Source organism: Belonocnema kinseyi, chromosome 2 (genome assembly GCF_010883055.1).
Source record: "Belonocnema kinseyi isolate 2016_QV_RU_SX_M_011 chromosome 2, B_treatae_v1, whole genome shotgun sequence".
NCBI lineage: Eukaryota > Metazoa > Arthropoda > Insecta > Hymenoptera > Cynipidae > Belonocnema > Belonocnema kinseyi.
Window position 1 is genome coordinate 17,351,423 of NC_046658.1, and position 10,356 is coordinate 17,361,778.

General features: G+C 31.7%; 1 non-coding gene across 1 annotated transcript; it reads right to left on the reverse strand.

Annotated features, from left to right (window-relative positions):
* Nucleotides 1-9,319: 9,319 nt before the first annotated feature.
* Trnaa-ugc lies at nucleotides 9,320-9,392 on the reverse strand. The gene has a single exon. It is a non-coding gene; the product is annotated as a tRNA-Ala (tRNA).
* Between the last annotated feature and the right edge of the window lie 964 nt (nucleotides 9,393-10,356).

A 10,356-nucleotide genomic window follows, 5' to 3' on the forward strand; every position in this document is an offset into this window, starting at 1 on the left:
ACGATATCGCAGAATGATATCGCAAAACCTTTATATTGAAATAAAGCACAATATGATAACGTAGAAGCAGGTTCCGGAGCTTTTTACGATATTATAATACACTAACATCGCTTGGCCACTACTAGAACCTTCGTATATATAATATAATAAATAATATAATGTAAATTCTTGCAATGTACGATATCACGAATTGACGCTAATATAATGCGATAATTACGATATATAGCGCAGGAATTACGGTATATATTGCAATTCATACGATATCGGTTGTGTGTGTTCAAAAGTTTCTATGATTGTACCGCCAGGCTACTTTTTTTTAGGACTGCACCACCGGCTATAGGAAACAATGAACTTGGTCTTTTTTCTCCGAATTTGCTACCATGTAGTTACTACTTTTCATGAAGGGCCGGCAGTATCTTTTGAAATGCTTCAAATATTCTCTCAAAATTAATTTTTAAAAATGAAAAATCATAAACAATTTTCCGAGAAAGCTTATGGACATTTTTTTAATTCAATTGAATTCTTTTTAAATTCTTAAAAAGCTTTTAAAATTTTTGTTTGAAATCTTCAATAATATACATTTGTTTCATATTTTTTAAAACCTTTTCAAAACTTCAATTGTTTTTAAATGCATATATAAGTGCTAATTATCTCTTAAACTTTTTTGAATTCTTCTAAACTTTTATAAACTCGTGAAATTGGAAAACTTTAGTTTTAAAAGTTCCAAATTCTTTAAAGAAAGTTTTAAAAATCGAAATGTTTTTGAAATTATTTGCATTCTTCTAAAGATTTTATTTATTGGTAATTTTTGTCAAATCTTCTAAATATTTTTTGAAATAATTCAGTTCTCCTACCAAATTTTCTCAGAGATCTTATTGTAGGTACCAGTAATTTTAGTGTTACTAGTACCACATACAGCATTGTAAGAAAAGTATGAATATTCAAATTGTTTATTTTGTTATCACGATTAATAAGAATCATCACATTCTCCAAAACTTTATATGTGATTTCCAGCTAATTCCCCTCACATCGCTAATATATCATTTTTCATTCTCACGTATTCAAATATTCTTTCAGAACTTTATCAAAGCTAAGCGCTATTTTGTCGGAGAACCTGTGTGGCTCCCTTACAACAGACCTGCAGATGAAATGGAGTGTCGTCAACAATATCTAAATCGATTGGAAAAGGGTTTTTTGTAGGTTTAAGGTGTTTAACGCGAATATATACCTTCAAAGGACGTTCACTTAGACTAGAACACTTGGAATTCCCAGCCTCTTTAATTATTTTTCTATTTCTACCTGTCTTCTAGTTGCTGGCAATTGATGGAAATCAGTGAATGAAATATAATTGAATGTAATGCTGGAATGTACAATTTTAAATATGAAACTTTATTATACTGATCATTCAATAATAAATATGATTTCAATTCCTTAATATAAAATCTCTAAACGATATTGTCGATTTCGATTGTCACAATACTCGATTGAATTGCTATAAGCGTGCGACACAATGCGTCAGTGTGTTACACAGCAGTGGAAAATTGTCACGATTGCTCGTTTTTTAATAGCTACACGCGTGCAACACGAGGCATCCGTGAGTTATATAGCAATGGAACGTTACACGGGTTTTCTTGAAGTTAATGATCCCAACGGAGCTGCTTTCATCTGCGCTTGCTTGGATTTGAGTGACGTTAATTGTCTACGGTGCGCGCCTGTACTTGATTTTTAAATACGTACGAGAACTAGAGCCAATGAGCGCCGCACAGTTCAAGCATGCGCAAGTATTTTTAGATCACTGTTGGGAATAATAATCGAATCAAAATTTGAAGTCGATAATACGAATCAACGCTTATCCTTTACGACCACCTTGCCGCCCGTACCGCTGCAATACAGGGCCTCTGCTTGTTATTTATGATCGAATTCTTATTTCAATTTGAGCCTCTCTGCTTGTTATTTATTGTCGTATTTTTATTTCAATTTCGGAAAGGACATTTTAAAGCCTTCTATCGGTAGGGTTAGTATATTTTTAATTATAACCCTAACAGCACGGAACCTTCTGGGATCGTGCCTGGAACGTTCCCTGAGCGTGTAAAATGTCCGCCGCTTGGGAACGTTCCAGGAGCGTTCCACTGGGACCTGTGGGGAACCTTCTATTATTGTTATTTTTAATAAAAATTATCTCGTAAACTGTAAGAGATAGGTAAAAATATATGTCATTTTTGAGTTTTTAGTACCGTATACACTACATTGTAATATGGTATCTACGTCATAAACTGACATTAATTTTGACCTATGATTTACGGTTTATCGGGTGTTCATTAGTAATAATAACAATGACGATAATTTATTCTTAGAAAGTTCCAGTAGTATGTTCCTGGAAAGTTCCGTGCTATTAGGGAGGTTAATGTTTAAGTTATTATTTGTTATTGATATAAACATTAACATTAAGTAATATTCCTTTTGGAGCATGGAATTTGTTCTAATTTTTGTTATCAAAGTCCATTGCTGGTGTAAAATGCGACTCCTTGCACTTCACTTTCACCACAAAACAGCTGCATAAAATATATAGGCTTCTAATGTTTTATTTGCTTTTAAATAATATATGGTTTAAGAAATGTGGGATTGAATGAAATTATGTTCAGTTTTATGGATGTATGGGCATTTTCATTATGACCCAACGTTCGGCGAGAAATTAGTTTTTGACCAACTAAAAAGGAACTTACAACAAAATAGTTAAATTCTCAATCAAAAAGATTAATTTTCAAATGAGAGGTTTTATATTTCTGACAAAAACACAAATTTTCAACAAAATACGGGAATTTTCAAACAAATAATTCCATTTTTTAAATAAAAAAGATCAAGTTTCAATGAAAAATATCAAACTTTAAACAAAAATAGAATAATTCAGTTTTTAGTTTATAAAAGTTAATATTCAATTTAAAAAATGAAATTTTCTGCAGGTTATTTAAAATTTTAACCAAAACAGACGAATTTGACATCAAATAGTAAAAGTTTTAACGAAAAAGATTAATTTTCTATTAAAAATTTTTTTTAGACAAATAATAGAATTATCAACTAAATTAACTGTCAATGCAAAAAGAATATTATAAAAAGTATTTAAAATAAGATAGAATTCACTTAAAATCAGGCAGGTTCTATACATTATTTAGCAGAATCTCTCAGCGATTAAAATTGTTTTATAGTTAATTATCCAAGACGTTTTTTTTCCAATCTAAGACAAAAAAATCGAATTTGGTCATCTATGTGAAGAATAATAAAAAACAGATTAATTTTTTACCCATAACATTAATTCTCTACAAAAAAACTATTAGTTTTCAACCAACAATAATATAATTAAAATTTCCCTTAAAGATATTAATTTTTAAAAAACAAACAAAATTCAAGAAAATAGTTGAATCCTCAATAAAAAAGATAAGATTTTCACAAAGAAAAATAATATTCTACCAATAAGACGAATTTTCAAATGAAAAAATTAATTTTCAATTAAAAATATAATTTTTCATCCTGAAACTGTGCAGTTGAATTTTTAATCAATCTTTAACAAAGTAGTTTGATATTTTGATATTATTTAATTTTGATATTATCAAAAAGATCAGTTTTCAAACAAATAGTGGAGTTTTCAACTAAAAAAGATAAATTTTAAATCAAAAATATAAATATATAAAACCAGAAATAGGATAATTCCTTTTTAGTTGAAAGAATTAATATTTAACAACAAACAATAAGTCAGTTTGTGGATTGCCTGGGAGGTTGGTTTGTTTGGCGTGCGAAGCAGGGTAGGGAAACCGGTGCAGATAACTAGCAGCGAATAGGGGAGATTAAGGGCAGAAAGTTTTGGATCAGTTGAGAAATTTGTTAATGGGAAAAGGGATAGCGCGGAGAGGGGAAGTAGTGAGGAGAAAATAGCAACAGGATCCACCCTTAAAAATCCTAAAATGTATAGAACTCCACCGGGAAAGGAAAAAATTTGAGCGGGGGAGAAAGAAGAAAGGGAAGACGAAGAGAAAGTTGACTGTAGAGGGAAAATAGAAAATGAAAATTTGCAGTTGTGTGACGTGAAGCCTAATGAAAAGGCAGAGGAACTGGAAGTTAGATTGAAAAATATTGAAAGCTCGAATCAGGCGTTTGAAGGTAAGGAGAGTGGGAATAAGGAGAAGGAATTGCTGAGAAAATAGATCAAAAAATAGAAAAGAAACATAGGGAAGAAAGAAAAGGAAACATAGTGACAAAGGGTATAAGATTAGAAGGGAAGGAGCTGAAGGAAGGGGTGGACGAAGTACTTTTTCAAAAGGATTGATGCTAAGGTAGAGATAGAGGAAATGCGAAATGTAGGAAGGGAAGAGCGAAGAGGGGAGATAATGGTACTGGTGAAACTAAAAAAATGGGAACATAAGAGGGAGGTGATGACAAAAAAGAGGTTATTATATGGAAGCCCAGAGAGAATAGAGGGTGATTTGGCATAAACAGAAAGGAAGATGCAATATAAATTAAGGAAAATAGCGGAAGAGGAGAGAAAAAAGGGAAAGAGAACATGGGTTAAGTATGGAAGAATACAGATAGACGGACTATGGTGGGATTGGGATGAAGAAAGGGAAGAGATAGTAAGAAATGAAGTGTCGGGAAACTAGGTGAGAAAGGAACGAGAGATAGTAAAATAAAAAATAGTAAGAAGCAAAAAGAGACGAGAAACGAAAGTAGGGAAGAATGGAAGATATTCTACTGAAATATTGCAGGATTAGAGAGAAAAGATAGGGAGTTTATGAGAAATTTGAGACAATGGGATATAGTAATAATGATGGAGACTTGGATACATGAAAAGGGATGGGAAATAGTAAGGGGAAGGTTACCAAGAGGTTACAAATGGCAAGTTCAAAATGTAAAGAGGAAGAATAAAAAGGACAGAGCAATAGGAGGAATGGTGATGGGAGTAAGAAATGAATGCATAATAGGGAAAGATAAGAATGAGAGGAAAGAACAAATAGAAGGATTAATAGTAGAAGAGGTAAAGATAGGAGGAGAAAAGTGGAAGGTAGTGGGGGTTTATGTGAACGGTGATATTCAGGAGCAAGCAGAAGGGATGAAAGCAATTATTGAGGAAAATAAAGAAGAGATTAGGCTGATAATAGGTGGGGATTTCAATGCGAGAACAGGAGACAGAGGAAGAAGGAAATGGGGAGAAGAGAGAGGAAGAAAATCCAAAGATAAGGTACTAAATGGGGAGGGAAAAAAGTTTTCGAATAGCTTGGAGGAGTTGGGATGGTTTATCTTAAACGGAAATATATAGGGAGATGAGAAAGGAGAATATACACACTCAGGAGGTGAAAGGGGAACAGTAATTGATTATGTGATAGTGGATGATGAGGTGATAGAGGTCAAGAAACTAGAGGTAGGTGATTATATCGATTCGGATCACTTTCCCTTAATTGTGACATTAGATGGACAAAAAAGCAATAGAAATATGAATAAAAGCGGAGCAAATATAAAAAGTGTAGGAAAAGGAGTGTAGGACCGAGGCGAAATAGAAAAAGTTATGATGAAAAAGAGGTATCGGAAATTTTCAGAGAGACAAAAAGCAGAGTAAAAGTAGGAGATCAAGTACGGGATAGTTTCTGGTCGGTGAGAGGAGTGAGGCAAGGTTGTCCTCTGAACCCAATTTTATTTAATATATTAATATCAGACTTAGAAGAAGAAATGAGGAGATAAAGTTGTGGATGAGTTAGGATAGGAAAGGAAAATTTATGTACACTGGCATACGCAGAGGACATATTGTTGATGGCAGAGGATGAAGAAGGGATGGCGGGCTTAATCACAGGATTAGAGAAATACTTAGGTGGAAAAAAGATGAATTTAAATGTAGAAAAGACAAAAATAATGAGGTTTAGAAAAGGAGGGGGAAGGAAGAAAGAATGGACAGGCAGATGGAAGGGAATAAAGTTAGAAAAAGTAAAAGAGTTTAAAGATTTGGGATATATCTTGCAAACGAATGGAGATTATAGAGCTCATATAAGAGAAAGGATAAAGAAAGCAGCAGGGGTAATGAAACAGATATAGGGAATAGGAAGAAGGTTCAAAAAAATTTTATAATGAGAATGTGGTTATTCGATACGCTGACATGATCGGTATTAGGTTATGGAGCAGAGATATGGGGGTGGAAAGAAAGGAAAGATATTGAGCGTACAAGAAAGGTATATAAGGTGGACAGTAGCGGCAGACTGAAGGACGCCAGGGTATATGGTGAGAGAAGAAGCCCAAACGGATAAGTTAAGTATTAGAGCGGGAAAGCGACATAGGAATGTGAGACGAAGCTGAGGGAAGTTAAGGGAGGGGATTTGGAAAGAAAGTGCTTTATGGAGGTAGAAGAGAGGGAGGGCGATCCAATTAACGAGATGGGAAGAAGAAAAGAGGGATTTCTTTAATGATAGAGAAAGAGAAGACGGGTCTGGAGTAAACTAGGAAGAACTAGAAAAAAGGGAGAGGGAATGACAATTGATAGAAAGATGGGGGATCATTGAGGATTAAAAATACAATAAATGTTATAAGATGATAAAAAAGAAAGTCGTACCAAAGTATTTAGAAAACGGATGGGGAGAGAAAAGGTGGACAAGAATAGCAAGATTTAGATTGGGAAACGAGGTAAGGAAGGGAATGTATTAGTGAAAAGAAGAGAACAGAAAATGTAAAATATATGAATGGGAGGAGGAAACATGGGGGCATGTATGGGAAAGATGTAGGAGAGGAATCGAAGATAAAGGAGGCTGGCAAGAGAATGTAGTTAGGATTCTAGGGGAGGATGGATTAGCAGAGGAATAAATGAAGGAGATGAAGGGTGCTAGAGGAGAGAATAAAAGAATGCATGTTAAAATAATGGCAAATTGGAGGTATAAAAAAGTAAAAACAAAGGAAACGGAAGTCGCTTAGATTAGAAGCGTAAAGATTGTAAGTAATGTTTATGTAATAGTATAAGTAGACTAAGTTGCGTTTGCGTTCTCATGCTCTCTCTCTCGCTTGCACTCTCGCTTTCGTTCCCTCGATCACTCGTTTGCTAATAAGTCCTAAATTGCGCTATCACAGGAATTAGAGATAAGGAACTAGATATAAGACTATATGTAAATAGTTGTAAATAATTGTATATAGTAAGGATAAGATTTAAAAAAATATATGTAAGCGGTTGTAAGAAATGGAGGTCATGTAAACCCTTAGGAGACACATTATGAATAAAGAAGAACAACAAACTATTAAACTTCAACAAATTAATTGAAATTTTACAAAAACTAGATGCATTTGATGATACATAGTTGAACTTTCAAAGAAACAGATGTATTTTAAACCAAGGAGATTAATTTGATATAAAAAAAGACGATGTTTGAAACAAATAATTGAATTTTCTACCCAAAAGTATCAATTTTTAATTCCAAACTTCAGTGTTCCACCAAAAGTGGGATGGTTAAATTTTCAGTTAGAGAATTTAATTTTCAACAAACTAAAAAAGAAATGTGCAACTTAATAGTTTTTTTCTTAATTACAAACATAAATTTTCAACCAAGAAGATTAATTCCTACTACAAACACGAATTTTCATCGAAATATGTGCATTTTCAAACAAATGGTTGAATTTTCAACTAAAAGTGATCAATTTTTTATTTCAATTATCAATTCTCTACCAAAAATGATATAATCCAATTTTATTTTACATAAATAAATTTTTGACTAACTATAAACGAATTTTCAAAAAAATAATTGAACCCTCAATGAAGAAGATGAATTTTCAACTGCGAAGATTAATTTCCTACCTTAAAAACACGGTTTAAAAAATTTAATATTTAATAAAAATGGTATAATCGACTTTTCTCTTGAATACATTAATTTTTCAACAAAAAATGAATTTGAACCAAAATAATAGAATCCTCAAAAAAAAAGATGAAACTTCAATTAAGAAGTTTATTTTTCTACCAAAAATGACGAATTTTCAACCAAATTCTGAATTTCGAAATACTATATCAAAACAGATAAATTTATTTCCAAATAGTTCAATCTTTAACGAAAAAATATCGATTTTAAACTCAAAGCATTAATTTTCTACCAAAACAGAAAAATTAAATTATTAAGTAAAAAAGGTCAATTTTCAATTCAAAATATCAATTTTCAACCAAAAATAGTAGAATCGAATTTTTTTTTTAAATAAACTGGTTTTTGACAAACTAAAAAGGAATTTTTTTAAATAACTGAATCCTTGATGAAAAATATTAATCTTCAACCAAGAATATTACTTTTCTACAAAAAATCAGAATTTTCTACAAAATCTAGAAAGTTTCAAACAAATATATGATTTTTATCTAAAAAATATCATTTTTTACCAAAAGTAATATAAGTAGATTTTATCATTATAGAAATTAATTTAAAAAAAAAGAAATTTGAAGAAATTAGTTGAATTTTTAATCAAAAAGGTTCGTTTTCAACCGAAACAGATGAAGCTTCAATTATGAACTTAATATTCAACGAAAAATGGGATAGTTCAGTTTTCAGTTAAAAAAATAATTTTCAACTTAAAGAAGTGCAACTTTTAAAAAATAGCTGAGTTCTCTACCAAAACAGATTGTAATAAAAATATCAATACATTTTTAACCAAAAATGGAAAGTTAAATTTTCAGTTGAATAATTTTTTTTAAAAAAAAAAAAAATAATTGTCAGAAAAATGGTTGAATCCTAAATCAGCAAGATGAATGTTCAAACAAGAAGACTAATTTTCTACTAAAAAAGACGAATTTTTAACAAAACCCATAAATTTTTTAACAATTAGTTAGATTTTTAACTAAAAAATATCACACTTGAATTAAAAAAATAAATTTTCTACCAAAAATGTCATGGTTGAATTTTCTGTTGAAAAAAAATTAATTTTCAACAAATAAACAGTGTTATAAAAATTATTTCAACAGAGATCGAATCTATTTAACATGAGGCAGGTTCTGCACTTCAAGCCGCTGAATCGCTCCGGAAGGGAATTATGTTGCTTTTAGATTAAATTTTAAGAGAACTATTTTTTCGTTATAAAAAATCTATGTTCAAGAGATTAATTTTTAACCAATAAGATTAATGTTCAAGTTTTTGAAACAGAGTTTCGGTTAGACTGGTTAATTAGATAGAATATTATTTTAGAGGCCTAATACCAGTGGTTATTTGATGTTTGTACGACAGAGATCTCTGTATTGTACGGTTGATAAGTAGAAGAACTACTATATCATAATCAATTTTTATTACGCGAAATTAATTGAAAACGCGAGAAAAATCAGCTCTAAAAAATTCACTGCGGGCTGGGTTTGAACCAACAACCTCCTCATTGCATGTGAGGGGCGCTACCAATTGCGCCACCGCAGCACTACCGGTGAAAATTTTAGAACTTGTATTTCCTTAATTTCGATCGAAATTATTTTTCATAGATGTTATTATTTTATGGCCAGTAATTAAATTCAAGTTTTTGAAACAGGGTTATAGAAACAGAGTTTCAGTTAGACTGGTTAATTAGATAGAATATTATTTTAGAGGCCTAATACCAGTGGTCATTTGATGTTTGTACGACAGAGGTCTCTGTATTGTACGGTTGATGAGTAGAAGAACTACTATATCATAATCAATTTTTATTATATGAAATTAATTGAAAACGCGAGAAAAATAAGTTCTAAAAAATTCACTTCGGCCTGGGTTGGAACCAAAAACATGTGAGGGGTCCGCTACTAATTGCGCCACCGCAGCACCAACAGTAAACTTTTTTTTCTCGCTTTTTCAATTAATTTCGCGTAATAAAAATTGATTATGATATAGTAGTTCTTCTACTTATCAACCGTACAATACAGATACCTCTGTCGTATAAACATCAAATAACCACTGGTATTAGGCCTTTAAAATAATATTCTACCTAATTAACCGAAATTCTGTTTCTATAACTCTGTTTCAAAAACTTGAATTTAATAACTGACCTTAAAATAATAACATCTACGAAAAATAATTTCGATCGAAATTAAGGAAATAGAAGTTCTAAGATTTTCACTGTTGGTGCTGCGGTGGCGTAATAATGAGGAGGTTGTTGGTTCAAACCCAGCCCGCAGTGAAATTTTTAGAACTTATTTTTCTCGCGTTTTCAATTAATTTCGCGTAATAAAAATTGATTGTGATATAGTAGTTCTTCTACTTATCAACCGTACAATACAGAGACCTCTGTCGTACAAACATCAAATAACCACTAGTATTAGCAGAGAGAAATAGAGTCACAATGATTTAGAAATATCAGTTGATAGAAACATGGCGCCCCCTACTCGCCCGTATACCCGTGATGGCCATTTGG